The sequence below is a fragment of the Amblyomma mixtum genome, chromosome 6, assembly GCF_055824585.1.
Source record: "Amblyomma mixtum isolate Tamu chromosome 6, ASM5582458v1, whole genome shotgun sequence".
NCBI lineage: Eukaryota > Metazoa > Arthropoda > Arachnida > Ixodida > Ixodidae > Amblyomma > Amblyomma mixtum.
This window is the reverse complement of record NC_143017.1, coordinates 52,021,822-52,035,138: the sequence shown is the minus strand read 5'-3', so window position 1 is coordinate 52,035,138 and position 13,317 is coordinate 52,021,822.

Here is a 13,317-nt window from a genome sequence, read left to right as displayed (position 1 = left end):
TCGTTTGGTACCTGAATTTGTAGCGCTGTGTTGCACTGAAAACGCAACAAAACACGTTGCACCACTTTCGCTGAATTCGCACTTCGACTAAAAGACATCATTGACCACGTGCGGCCACGCATCAGCCCGCGAGGACTGTACTTGCTACTCCTCTGTAGGTTTTTACTTGGCTGTACCGGGATCCGAGCTTTGGTGGATTAGCTATGCCGAGGCCGAGTGCTTTACGTTTTTAACTGAAAAATACCGAAAACCATCGCCGGTAAAAAGAAAAAATTATGGAATCGGATAAAACCAAAAAGCACCGGTTTCCGGCCGTGTTGAGGCTGTTCGATGACCGTTTTTCACCGAGAAACAATCCTACTGCTTTGCCTTCCAAAATCAGGAACGCTAAAGAGGCACTCAGAATAGTACCGCCGTTATTTTAATCCAACTAGAATACTGCCGCAATACTTCGTTTCCTCTTTTCTAGAGCGCAGTGGGCACAACCGACCACCTATAAGCGCAGGCAAAACTCGATTCAGCTGAAGTTTTTGTCTTTAGTACAAATTTTATCGGTCGATGTGTGGCACCATTTTTTTTAATCTAAAGTGAAGAAATCTCTGATTAGGCCGAGCTCTTGGGCAAAAGCAGCAGTCGTTTCGGCAGAGCGTACTGGATCACGGCTCTCACGAAAAGCTCCAGAAACTGCGGCATTAATTTACTCTATCAATTATTGGGTCCTGAACAACAAACGTATCTCCACAGTAGGTTAAACACACCGAAGCTGTCAGAGAGAGAAGCCGAAAACTCAGAGCGGTTGTCTAAACTAAAAGATTCGCGAAAATTTCAGAGAATGGCTTTTCAATGTGAGGCATCTGCCTCGTTCCTCAACGTTATGGAGACGCTTCATTCGAAGAAAGAACCTCCTATACGATGTCTGTCCTCTCCTTGCTTTTCGCTCTGCTGAAGAAGTGGAATCGGGCACCTGCAGAGGGCCACAGAAGCGTGAACAACCAAAGGAACATGGTAGATGAGGACCTAGCATTGTAGCTCGAAGCTTTTGTACGTCATTCTTCAAGATGTTCGGACAACGTACAGCGGTACAACCGCTATGACTTCCAGTTCCCAGGTTACTCTTAGATAGACCTCCAAATTGCTGACCACTTGGAAACCTGAGCTGCAAGTGGATGTCGAGCACTACGAACAGATCCCCACACCCGTTGTGCGGGACGGCTGCAGCCCGAAGAAGATTTAGCAGGAGGTCGAAACTTGGCACCGTATAAGGAGTGTGCTATGGTCGACGCTCCACTGTTGTGAAAACTGTATGCGCGCGTGTTCCCGTTTTGTCCCGAACGCCTTTTAACATCTCCAGCACTAGTATACTGAACGAGCATTTATTTGAAGTTGGGTACTGCCAACAAAAGCATGCAACACAACCAGCATCCTACAACCAGTTCTGTGCACAGCATGAGTACGAATGAGATTTAAGAAAAAAATGTTATTGCGTCTATTCCATCTTTTCAAAGCTTTCTTTTTTTTTTCAACGATAATCAGCGCTTTTAGAGTTTACGCCGTACAACTATCCGAAAAACACGGATTTTCAAAAACGAAAATAAATGCCGAAAAACATCCACCGATTTTTCCCGGAAATAGGCACGGGAAAGTCCACGGCTTAACTATACCCAATGCATTGGCATTGAAATTCCCTCAGGTATCCTGTGGATGTTTAGGACGCCCGCAGGACGTCCGAGCTAGCTTCAGTGCTTATTGGCTAGCGGCGTGCTTGCGGCATTGTGTGGTTTTTACTGCGAAATCACTACGGCACACCCCAAACATGCCACCCCAAGCAAGAATCTTGTCCTGTGCGTAGGAGGGCGTCGCCCCGCCTATGTAACGTGACCTTGTGGCGTCATCACAACCTGCCCACCGCATTGTGAGCAGACTGACCACCGTGGCAGGTGGAAGCTAATTTTTAATCGCGAGAGGTTGCTCGGGAAGAGCAACATGGGTCGCAACATGCACGATCCCGACCGGTGGCTGTGATAGAAACAGCCACGTGCCAGTGCAGAGGCGCATCTCTCAACCGCTGACTCTCTCTCTCAAAAACGACTGTCTCTCAAAGACGACTGACGTTGTGTTGCCATGAACCCTATGCCATTCAGGGCCATTGTTAGCGAGAAGGGTTCATGGCAACACAACGTCAGTCGTTTTTTGCTCAGCAAGCTTAAGCACATTCCTGTTGATGACCCCTTTCTGATAAAGAAGTCACAAGAAGTTGCCGATTTCGTGCAGAATAACGATCGGATGGATTTAGCCCTTTCCATTGACACCCAAGACTTGTTCTATTCTGTTCCACATGCTGAGCTGTTAGCTTCGGTCAGAGAAAGCATTGAAGGCCCGGGGGCTGTGGCTTTTCAGAACTCAGCTGGTATCTCGGTAGACAATTTTTTAAAATTACTAGAATACTACCTGCAGGTAACTTTTATCTCTCATGACAACCAGTTTTTTCTGCAGCGTAAGGACATTTGTATCGGCTCATGTGTAGCTCCCATTTTATGTGACATAGTTTTATCTTCAATTGACCGCCTTCTTGCACGGACTTTTCAAGAGGGGCCAGTTTTTAAAGTTTTTAGATATGTTGATGACTTTTTAATTATTTTAAGGTCAGGGAACTTTACATCCCTTGACCATATTGTTTCACTGGTTTTATCTACTTTTAATCAACTGGGGAAAGGTTTAGTATTTACCCATAAACTACCTGAAAGTCAGACTTTGCGTTTTTTAGACCTTAAGCTCATATTCTGCCGAGGCCATACCTGCTGGATGTACTCCCCCCGAGCCAACAAAGAGTTGCTCAGCTATGATTCCGCTCATTCCAAGGTGGTAAAGCGAGCTATGGCGTCGCTTTGCCTGGAATCTGCGCTTCAAAAATCCTGCCCACATAAAATGCTACAGAGTTTGAATGATCAGGTTTCGCGACTTTCAGCAGCAGGCTTCCCTGGCCTTGTCATTTCAGCTGTTGCTGAAACCCTCCTGCAGAAGCATAAAGGCGCCCAGAAAAGACATGAAACCCCTCCTTCTAAGCCGGTGGTGGTCCCTTATGTACACCAACTCTCCCACAACCTCAAAAAAGTGGCTGGCAGGCACCACGTGCCCTTGGTGTTCTCAGCGCCAAACAAGCTGTCCAAGCTATGCCCTCGCATCACTGGTTGTGCCGGCAGGGGCTGCAACAAAAAACATGGGATCGCCTACGCCAAATGTGCAATAGGTGTGGTGTACTGCATCCCCCTCTCATGTGGGGCTTCATACGTTGGCCAAACTGGCCGCTGTGTTAATGACCGGCTACGGGAGCATGCCAAAAACAGAAAATAACGAGACGAATGTGAATCTTGTGCGGCACTTTGCTTCGTGTAAATGTAGGGCGGGATTAGAGAAGACCACGATTCTTGGCAAGAGCGGCAATGATAAGGCAAGGTTCGTTTTAGAAGCCTATTATATTAGAAAGCTGTCCGAACGTTGTGTCAGTGACACGTCGGTACACATATACTCAGCTGAATGTGCTTTTTTAGATTCGTTTTTTGATTAACTCGTTTGCTTGACGGATGTGCATTATCTGTACCTCTCTACGCGCATGCTCTCCATTCACTTCCTATATATCCCCTGTACTTCAGCATGAATAAACAGTTGGTAGTTAGCGCTCGTGAACGTCTCTGTGTCTCTTTCTTAGTCCCCTGTTTGTTTTTTGCGCTGAATTCTATTTAATAAATAACTAAGTAAACAGGCGTCTGTTAGAAAACATGAACCTTGCCAACTATTTAAAAAACATAAAATAACATGGTCAACTTTTCACTTTTACTGTTAGGCGACTCCATGGTTACAGATATTAATTTGGGCTTAAAAAAAGAAATAAGAAAAAAGTGCCCTGCCCGCACCGTCATACTCCATGGTTACAGTTAGAGGATTGTAGAGTCATCGCCGCGGTGGCTCAGTGGTTACGGCGCTCGGCCGCTGGCCCGAAAGACGTGGGGTCGATCCCGGCCCCGGCGGCTGAATTTCGATGGAGGCGAAATTCTAGAGGCCCGTGTACTGTGCGATGTCATTGCGCCTTAAAGAACTCCAGGCGGTCGAAATTTCCGGAGCCCTTCACTACGGCGTCCCTCATAGCCTGAGTCGTTTTGGGACGTTAAACCCCAATAAATAAATATCAGTTTTTACAATTTCGAAAGCACTTTTATGCTCGATGCTGTGGCGCAGCGAATTCTGGCCATCTCTGAGGGTCAAATCGAAACCGCGAGACTGCAGCACTGCGGTGCGCACGTAGCCACATGCGCCATAACATTCGTCCCTAACGTGACATCCGCTATCCCAGTGCAGTCCACGTGGGATAGACAAGGTCACGTGATACGTGCGCTGCTGAAGGACATTTGCAGGTCATGGGTGTGGCTGAGCCCGTTTTTCCTTTTACTCTCCGGAATGGCCACAATAAGCTGTCCCACAGTGCCGAGCACAGTCGCATTTTCTAGATTCTTAAAACTGATGGTTATTACTGACGGCCAGCGACAAATATGTAATTACCACGTGGCGCGCGCCTGATACAGTGAATGAGTTCAAATGTTAAGTGTCAGTTTATACGACTAGCTGATTATTTAAAACGATTCACTTAAAGCAATATCGACACCCAATTTTTTAGGAGATGTTTTCTTGTCTACAGTGATGCGCAAGACATCAATACGCATGAACCACCATGTGATATTCACCTAAGACCGCTAAATAATTTAAAATAATATTAACGCGAAAGCATTACTAGGCTGTGTCGGCGGCTTTCTGTCATCAAAACCGTATCCGCAGCGATATCGTCTCAAAGGTGGTTATAATCGAAGGAGGATGATGTGAGGACGCGGCGCAAAAATTTTGATGCCGATCGGATCATTAGTTAATTAGAGCTAAAAAGTGACCAAAAGTGGGCGTGGTCGGGCCGGGAGGGGCGCGAAATTTGAATAGCTGGAAGTGCGGTACCACGTGACACATCGTGTGATGTACCACGTGATTGGCCCACGTGACCGAAAAGGTAGGCGGAGCCAACGTGCGGCGCGAAATTCGAATGTCCGAAATGAATACCGAGCTGAAGTGATGGGGGCTTTGGAGTTAATCGAAATCTAACCAATAATAACAAATTATAGAAACACCACTAGTAAATGAAGTTGAATTAAGGTGAATTAATTATAAATTAATGCGGATTAATGTGGGTATAATGGGACTGAATAATACATTGGAATTAAAGGGTAATTAGAGTAAATCAATTGTGATTTGTGAATTAAAAATTAATTCAGATTTAACTGAATTAAGAGTGAATTAAATGAATTCATTGTGGGTTAATTGTGTCAAAACTGCGAATTAAGTCAATTAAGTGTGAAATAAATGAATTGTGAATTAAATGCGAATTAATTATACAGTAAGGTGCATTAACTGTTGTTTAAGGTGAATTATGTGATTCGATTGTCAGACGCGACGTCACAATCAACAGAGAGGCAGAGGAGCAATTAGAGGCGGCGAGGAGGCGTCAGTGCTTTCGCATTACTCCAATGCGATTTTCCGCAATGCCTTCTAACGTTTTTTTTTTTTCCTCTCATGCTGTTTCGGTTTCAATATCCGAGCGCTGGCTGTGACGTCAAATAGTGGTTTTCATGTCACGTGAGGCATAGAAAAACTTCGATATAATCGCTGCTTCACCGTTTTAATTCACTACAGTGCTGAAGACAGTCGGAAACAACGATTATATTGCAATGTTTGCATGCCTCGCGTGACATAAAACCACTCTTTGACATGCAGTCCTCATTCAGCTGTTGTAACCGAAACAGCACGAGAAAGAAATTAGTTTATAAATGAATCCATGTGGTTGGTTGGTTTATGGGGTTTAACGTCCCAAAGCGACTCAGGCTATGAGAGACGCCGTAGTGGAGGGCTCCGGAAATTTCGACCACCTGGGGTTCTTTAACGTGCACTAACATCGCACAGCGCACGGGCCTCCAGAATTTCACCTCTATCGAAATTCGACCGCCGCGGCCGGGATCGAACCCACGTCTTTCGGGTCAGCAGCCGAGCAGCATAACCACTGAGCCACCGCGGCGTACATGTATAATAATGTCTTACGCATCATTACGAACAAGAAAACACGCACCCAAAAGTTAGGCGTTAATACTCATTTAAGAGAATATGCTGTAAGAGATATCGCTGTACCTCAAGAAGCCTATTTTTAAATATTTCTACAGCGTGCTTCACTGAAACACGACCGATCAGTCCAGCCGCTCAACCGGCCTCCTTCGAGCTTTTTTGTACATATCCAACTCATTCCTTTCCCAACAATGGAGCTAGGCCAATCATAAATCTTTCCGCCTTTCCACAGCTCGGATTAAAGAAACAACTAACAGTTGCACCTCTGAATAGCACATATAAAAGAAAAAACTGCGCCAGTTTCAGTGAACCCACACTCGTTTTTGGAGCTTCTGAGAATTATATACTATCGGGGACAAAAGTAACTGCATCACCTCCTCCAGGTTCTGAACCGTACCACACTAAAGAAGAGCACCTTTCTGTGAACTTTGCCGAATTACACCAGTGTACCCTACACTATACTCCCCGCAGTGCCCACACTGTGGAGATGTAGCTAACCTCTACCATACGGTGTGGGCATGCCAATAGACCCTTTAGAAAATTCAGTCTGGCAACTCGGCAGGCATCATCATCAGCTACTTTCGTCGGCGTCGTGCGCCATATTTTGGGCACCTTTGGCTGGAAGACGCGCAGCTATAGCGCTCTGCACGGCCTTTGCACTAGTTTCCAGCTTGTGGCATGTCTGGTTGCGTTTGTGAAAGCGATGGCGGAAAATTTGCAGTGGTCGAGGGACCTGACTGTCATCCCGGGCGGATTTTCGGAAAGGCTTTTGGACTCCTATCGTCCGGCCGCACCTCTCAGCGAAGCTACAAGCCGGTATCACTGCGATCCGTCGACAGTGCGCGTTGCCGTGTCACCCTGCAGGTCGAATCTACTGTCGATAAAGGAGGGCTAACAACACTTGGACCGGACTCGACTACGAGCAGGCGCACTGCAGGGCGAAATGCGTGTGGATCCGGATACGGGCGCTCGATCAGCGATCTAGGCCTAGCGACGACTAGGGCAGTCGGGGACCAGCGCGCAGTTCGTCGCCCGGCGTTGCCGCAGGCGGTGTCGTTGCCGAAAGCTCCACTCTAGCACAGGCATGCTGTCGTTGCTAGAATCTAGCAAGCATCCTTTCTGGTAGCATGGCTGTTTTGTATTTTCTTGTGCGAACGTGAAGTAAGCTGAGCCTGCCGGCCGGCCAGCCTTGATCCCCTGCCGGCGTCATAAAAACGAGCTAATGAGTGTTCTCGACGTAAATAATAAACCCTGTGATAGGGAAATGAGAAAATATATCATTTTTCTGGGTCATTGGTCAATACCGAGTTGCTGGTAAAAGTGACAACTGTGGTACGAGCGAATTTGTTGCGAGAACCGCCTCGAAGCTGCCGCTGGCCCGACGCTGGGGTCCGGCTCGACTGGCGCCCGCTAGCTCCGCTGCTGAAGGCGCCGTAGAAATTGACCATACTATTATTTTATTGTGAGATTATGCTGTTGACAGCAAAGCGGAGTGAAGAATAGGCCTTCAATTATAGCGCAGGCGACTTCCAAAGCGCCGGCCCCTGCCGTTTCGATGCGAAGCAGGCTATAGGCCTAGCGACGACCACGGCAGACAGGCAGCCGCAGAGCTCTTCGCCCGGAGCGCCCGCGAGCGGTGCCGTTGCCCAAAGCCCGCAACATCAGCTGGCATGCTTTGTCGCCGCTGGCAGTCTTTCTGATAACAAGGCGATGCCGTCTTTTCTTGCAATATTTGTACACCAAGCCAAGCAGCGCTCGGGCACTGCTGCGCTGCGGCGAAGTGCGACACCGGTTGTGGGCGGAGCTTGGGTAGAGCGAGCCAGCAGTGCTTGCCGCTGCGTGTGTCCCTGCTTGCTGTGGTGTGGCAGTTCGGAAGCGGCGCGACGGACGTGTTGCCGGACATGTGTCTCCTGCCTTAGCCAGAGTGCACAGGCCCTGACCGAACGAAAACACACAGCTGCTGCTGCTGCATTCCGCCTATGTCGCCGTCGTTTGCTGCATGTTCGCAACGGAGAGAACGACGGCGCTCCTCGCCGCGCCGCATCGTCGTGCTCTTTTTCGCGCACACGGAACTCTCTACGAATGGACGTGGATGCTTGAAAATCCAAAACAAGCGCGTTTGAGCTACGTTTTGATTTTGTGACGCGCCGAAACAGTCGCCAGCATCGGAATGCATGTCCTCGAGTGCGCCGAAGGTGGCACCTTTATTTTTTGTGCTCACTATACAGCGGAGCGGCTACACGGTAGAATGAACTTTTCGCTGCTCTTTCAATACTTATATCATTTATTTTAATGTGAAAACGAACAGGTCACGGACGAGACGAAAGAAGCATGCAGCTACTCCATGCGCTCCGTGCTCTGGTAACACAGCTTGTTTCCGTGCGCGTCTCTTCACCGCGCTGGCTGCAGAAAGGCACACAGCAGCATGCCGGCATCGCGACTATAGCTTGGTGCAGAGAGCCAATGTCAAGGAACATGGCTAGGACACAGAAACAATAAAATTGCGCTTGTTGTGGCTTCGCCGGGCGCGCGTACTTTTCAATCTGGCCCGAGCGCATACCGGCAGGCGTATGCCCAAGTAATGGCGGAGGCATCGCGGTTTGCGCACCACACACCAGATGGCGCTGAATTTTCGAAAGGGTCTATTTAGTCCCTTAGTTGACCCCATTCCCAACCCCTCGGAGGAGCAGTGGGAGGCTATTCTGCTCAGCGATGATCCTGACCGTCAGCACTGGCTGGTGGGGAGGGCCAGCGCAGCAGGAGCAGCCAATGGACTACCGGACTAGGCGGCCCACCCACATGTTCTGAGAATACTGAACAAATAAAGATGTTTTTAATCAATCAATGCCGCCGCGCCGCACTCTCTCGCACATCCTCCTCGCCCGTCTCTCTGGAAAATTGGTTTTTGAGGAAAGGAAATGGCGCAGTATCTGTCTCACATATCTCGGCGTACACATGAACCGCGCCGTAAGGGAAGGGAGGAAGGTGGAGTGAAAGAAGAAGGGAAGGAAGGGATGCCGTAGTGGAGGACTCCTGATTAATTTCGAGAGAGAGAGAAAAAAAAACTATTTGAAAAGGGATTCGGGGCACGCCCCAGGGTGCCCGCACGACCCCACTACACTCAAGTGTTTATGTTCCTAAGGTCCATAACACTGGCAGCCCGGCCGGTGGCGATGGTCTGCACGGCCGGATCCTCCAAGCGCAGCAGGCATGTGTCTTCTTTTCTGCTACGATTCATAGTTCTACGTCATGGACCTCCAAAAGTTATCATCAGTGACCGTGGTCGGCAGTTCACCGCTGACGTCGTGGAGCAACTTCTCCGTTCCTGCGCATCGCATTTTCGCCATTCCTCGCCTTACCATCCCCAGACGAATTCCCCCCTACTCTTCAACATAGCTATGATAGGCCTAGCTCGAAAACTAGAGAACATCGAAGGCATCAGGCATGCAATGTATGCTGACGATATAACAGTCTGGACAAACACGGGCTGTCTCGGAGAGAAAGAAGAAAGGCTACAACAAGCGGCCTCTTGTGTAGAGCAATACCTCGCAGAAAGAGGACTCGCATGCTCGACCGAGAAATCGGAACTGCTGAGAGTCTGGAGGCAAGCAAAACCGGACCGTCCCAACCAACGAGGACCTAAAACTCAACGTCTACCTAGACGGGACATCCATACCCGAAAAGACAACAAAAAGAATTTTAGGCATGTGGGTTCAATCCAACCAGCGCAGTACCCACACTTTTACCCTGCTCAAAGCAACAACACTACAAGTCTCACGCATGATCACCCGCATCACCAACAGGCGACATGGCATGCGTGAAGAGGACACACTCAAACTAGTCAGAAGCCTTGTAGTTAGTAGAATCACGTTCAGCCTACCCTACCAGTGCCTCAACAAAAACGAAATACAACAAGCAGATGCCCTGCTACGCAAAGCGTATAAGACAGCGCTCCGACTTCCGCGCAACACGTCAACAGAAAAACTCATGGCCCTGGGATTACAACACCTTTGAGGAGCTTCGAGAGGCGCAGCTTGAGTCGCAAAAACTCAGGCTGTTGCAGACGACTGGAAGAGCGCTCCTGCAGAGACTCGGATACCGCGAGCAGATGCGAGAAATGACGAGGACGGCAACGATCCCCGACGAGCTTCGCAAGACCCTCAAGGTAGCGCCAATACCAAAAAACATGGATCCCAACCTCCATCGAGGCAGAAGAGAAGCGAAGGCCGAATTCATCGAAAAAACATACGCTCCTCAAGCCACGACCGTGTATGCAGACGCGTCTTGGAGAGGAGGAGACGCCAAAATCGCTGTGGCGGCGGTGGTCGATTCGTCTTTACGCGAAATTCTCCGAGGCTGCACAGCTGCAGAGTCCGAGGAAGTAGCCGTTGCTCTAGCGGTGGCGGAGGGCTATAGAACCGGGCGGTCGCTAACAATACTCACCGACTCTCAAACAGCCTGCCGAAATTACATGAATGGCAGGATAGGTCGTCACGCGCTCCGTATACTCCTCGCAGCGAGCGACAGAATTAAAAACCAGGAAGAACAAAGCGACAAGATCCCACACAAAATTGTGTGGGTACCGGGGCACACGGGGGTGGCAGGGAACCAAGAGGCCGACAGGATAGCTCGAGGATACATTACTTGCCAAGCATCCTACGAGCCCGCGGAACTCGCGCCAGCACCCAGGGATTACTCGGCCATACTACAAAACTACAGAGGCGGAAGATTGCGATATCCCCCACCGCACAAATCGCTCAGCAGAGAGGAAGCTGTCACTTGGAGACAATTACAAACAGGCTCTTTCCCAAACCTACATATACTAAACAAAATGCACCCTACCATATACGCGGACAAATGTCCCTGGTGCGACGAAAAACCTACTCTCTATCACATCACATGGGCCTGCCAAAACATAGACGTGGTCCCCAAAATACAAAACCCGAGTGCGGAGCAGTGGGAGACTCTGCTGTCCAGCGACCGCTGTGAAGACCAAGAAGGTCTGGTACAGCGAGCTCAACGGGCGGCAGTGGCCAGCGGAGCCCTGAACTGAGGGCAACCGACCACCGATTAGAGGCGGACGACTTCGACAGAGAAGACTCCTGGGGGTAGAATCAAGGAGAAAACGTCTCTGAAGATGCCCCCAAACAGCAGGAAAAAGGACTAGAGTAAAATAAAGTTTTTCCTTCCTTCCTTCCTTCTCCCAGTCCTCCCAGGTCTTGAGGTTCTCTAGGTACCGCGGGGGAGGGTCCGCCGTGCAGAGGGAAAGGATGTGGAGGGAAGAAGCGAAGGGTTCTGAGCATAGTGCGCATGCCGGAGTGGGGAAGGAGGGATGATAGTGGGCTAGGGTAAGGGGTGAGGGGAGAGAGTGTGTCTGTAGTCTGCGCCAGAGTGTTGCTTGTTTGTTATCTAGGGAGGAGTGGGGCGGGGGTAGAGCTGGCGTGAGGCTCTGTAGGACTGCGTCAGCTCGCTGAATGTGTGCATGCGCTCCTTCGTGAATCCCCGATCAGAGGCCACCTGAGCCTGGTTTAAAGAACCTCGGGCTAAAAGGCTGGCGGCCTCGTTTCCGGGATTCCCGGAGTGCGCAGGCACCCATATATCAGTTCCACTTGGCGGGGTGGGGATGCATCGGGCGAGTCCAGTATGCCAAAAGCAGGGACATGGACTTGGACTCGAGCAAAATTTAGAATCGCAGTTTTCGAGTCACTTAAAATGTACCGGGCTACCGTGCGGGTGATAGCAAGTGCAATGGCGGCTTCCTCTGCAGCCTCTGGGGAGGTGTCTGGAGGGAGAGGTAGTGTGAGGAGGGCGGATAAAGAGGAGTCCGCTTCGACCAGTGGATCTTTAACGTGCACTGACATCGAGCAGCACACGGGCGCCTTTTGCGTTTCGCCTCCATCGAAACGTGGCCGCCGCGGTCGGGCTCGAACCCGGGTACTCCGGCTCAGCTAGTCGACGAGCGCCTTAAACACTGAGCCATCGCGGCTTGAAAATTTAAATTTGGTTTTGAGTAAAGGAAATGGCGCAGTAACATATATCTCGCGTATCCCGGTGGACAAGGAAGGGATAAAACAGGGAGTGAAAGAAGAAAGGAAGAAGGAAGTTTGGATTGCAGGGGTTTAACGTCCCAAAGCGACTCATGCTATGAGGGACGCTGTAGTGGAGGTCTCCGGAATAATTTCGACCACCTGGGGATCTTTAACGTGCACTGACATCGCACAGCGCACGGACGCCTTTTAGAGAGTTAGCTCTAAAACTGGTCGCGTTTCGAGCCCCTGAGTTAGGCCGATTCCACGGGTAGAATCCAAGATGGCGGCCTCAATAGCAACGACATTGTATTAGAGCGTTAAGCTCTGCTTCTTGCGTTTCGGGTCTCAGCGCGTTATGCGTTATAACGCAAATCGTAACCCACTGGTTTCCATGGTAACACAGGTGGCTACATAATGGAGTAAAATAATAAACAGCCGGTAGCATATGATGCCCGATCACCACAACTCGAAACTGAACTATGATTGATTGGCATCTAAAATTATGGCTCCATTGAAATTCGACAGCCGTGACCAGGACTGAACCCGCGTCTTTCAAGTCAGCAGCCAAGTGCCATAACCACTGAGCCACCGCGGCGGCTAAGATCTTTATACTGCTCAACCCAATTCACGATGGAATTGCCCCTAGTACCGATGAAGCAACAGGCGATATGACAATTAGCTCAGCACGCTGAGTTAAAGTGCCTAAGAACAGAGTAAATGACACGCGACATCTTTCTACTGCTCAACCTAATTCATGATGGCATTGCAGCTTGCACCGATGAGGCAACATGTAATACAAGAATTAGTTCAGCATGCTGAGTTGAAGTACCTAAGAACAGAGCAAATGACATCTTTTTACTGCTCAACCTAACTCATGATGGCATTGTAGCTTGCACTGACGAGGCAACATGCAATACAAGAATTAGCTCAATATGCTGAGTTGAAGTGCCTCAGAACAGAGTGAATGATATGTGAAATCTTTCCACTGCTCAACCCGACTCATGATGACATTGCACCAATGAGGCAATAAGCGATACAAGAATCGGCTCAGCATGCCGAGTTGGCAGTGCGTAGCACATAATAAATGACATGCCTCATCTTTCTACCACTCAACCTAATTCATGATGGCACACAGCTT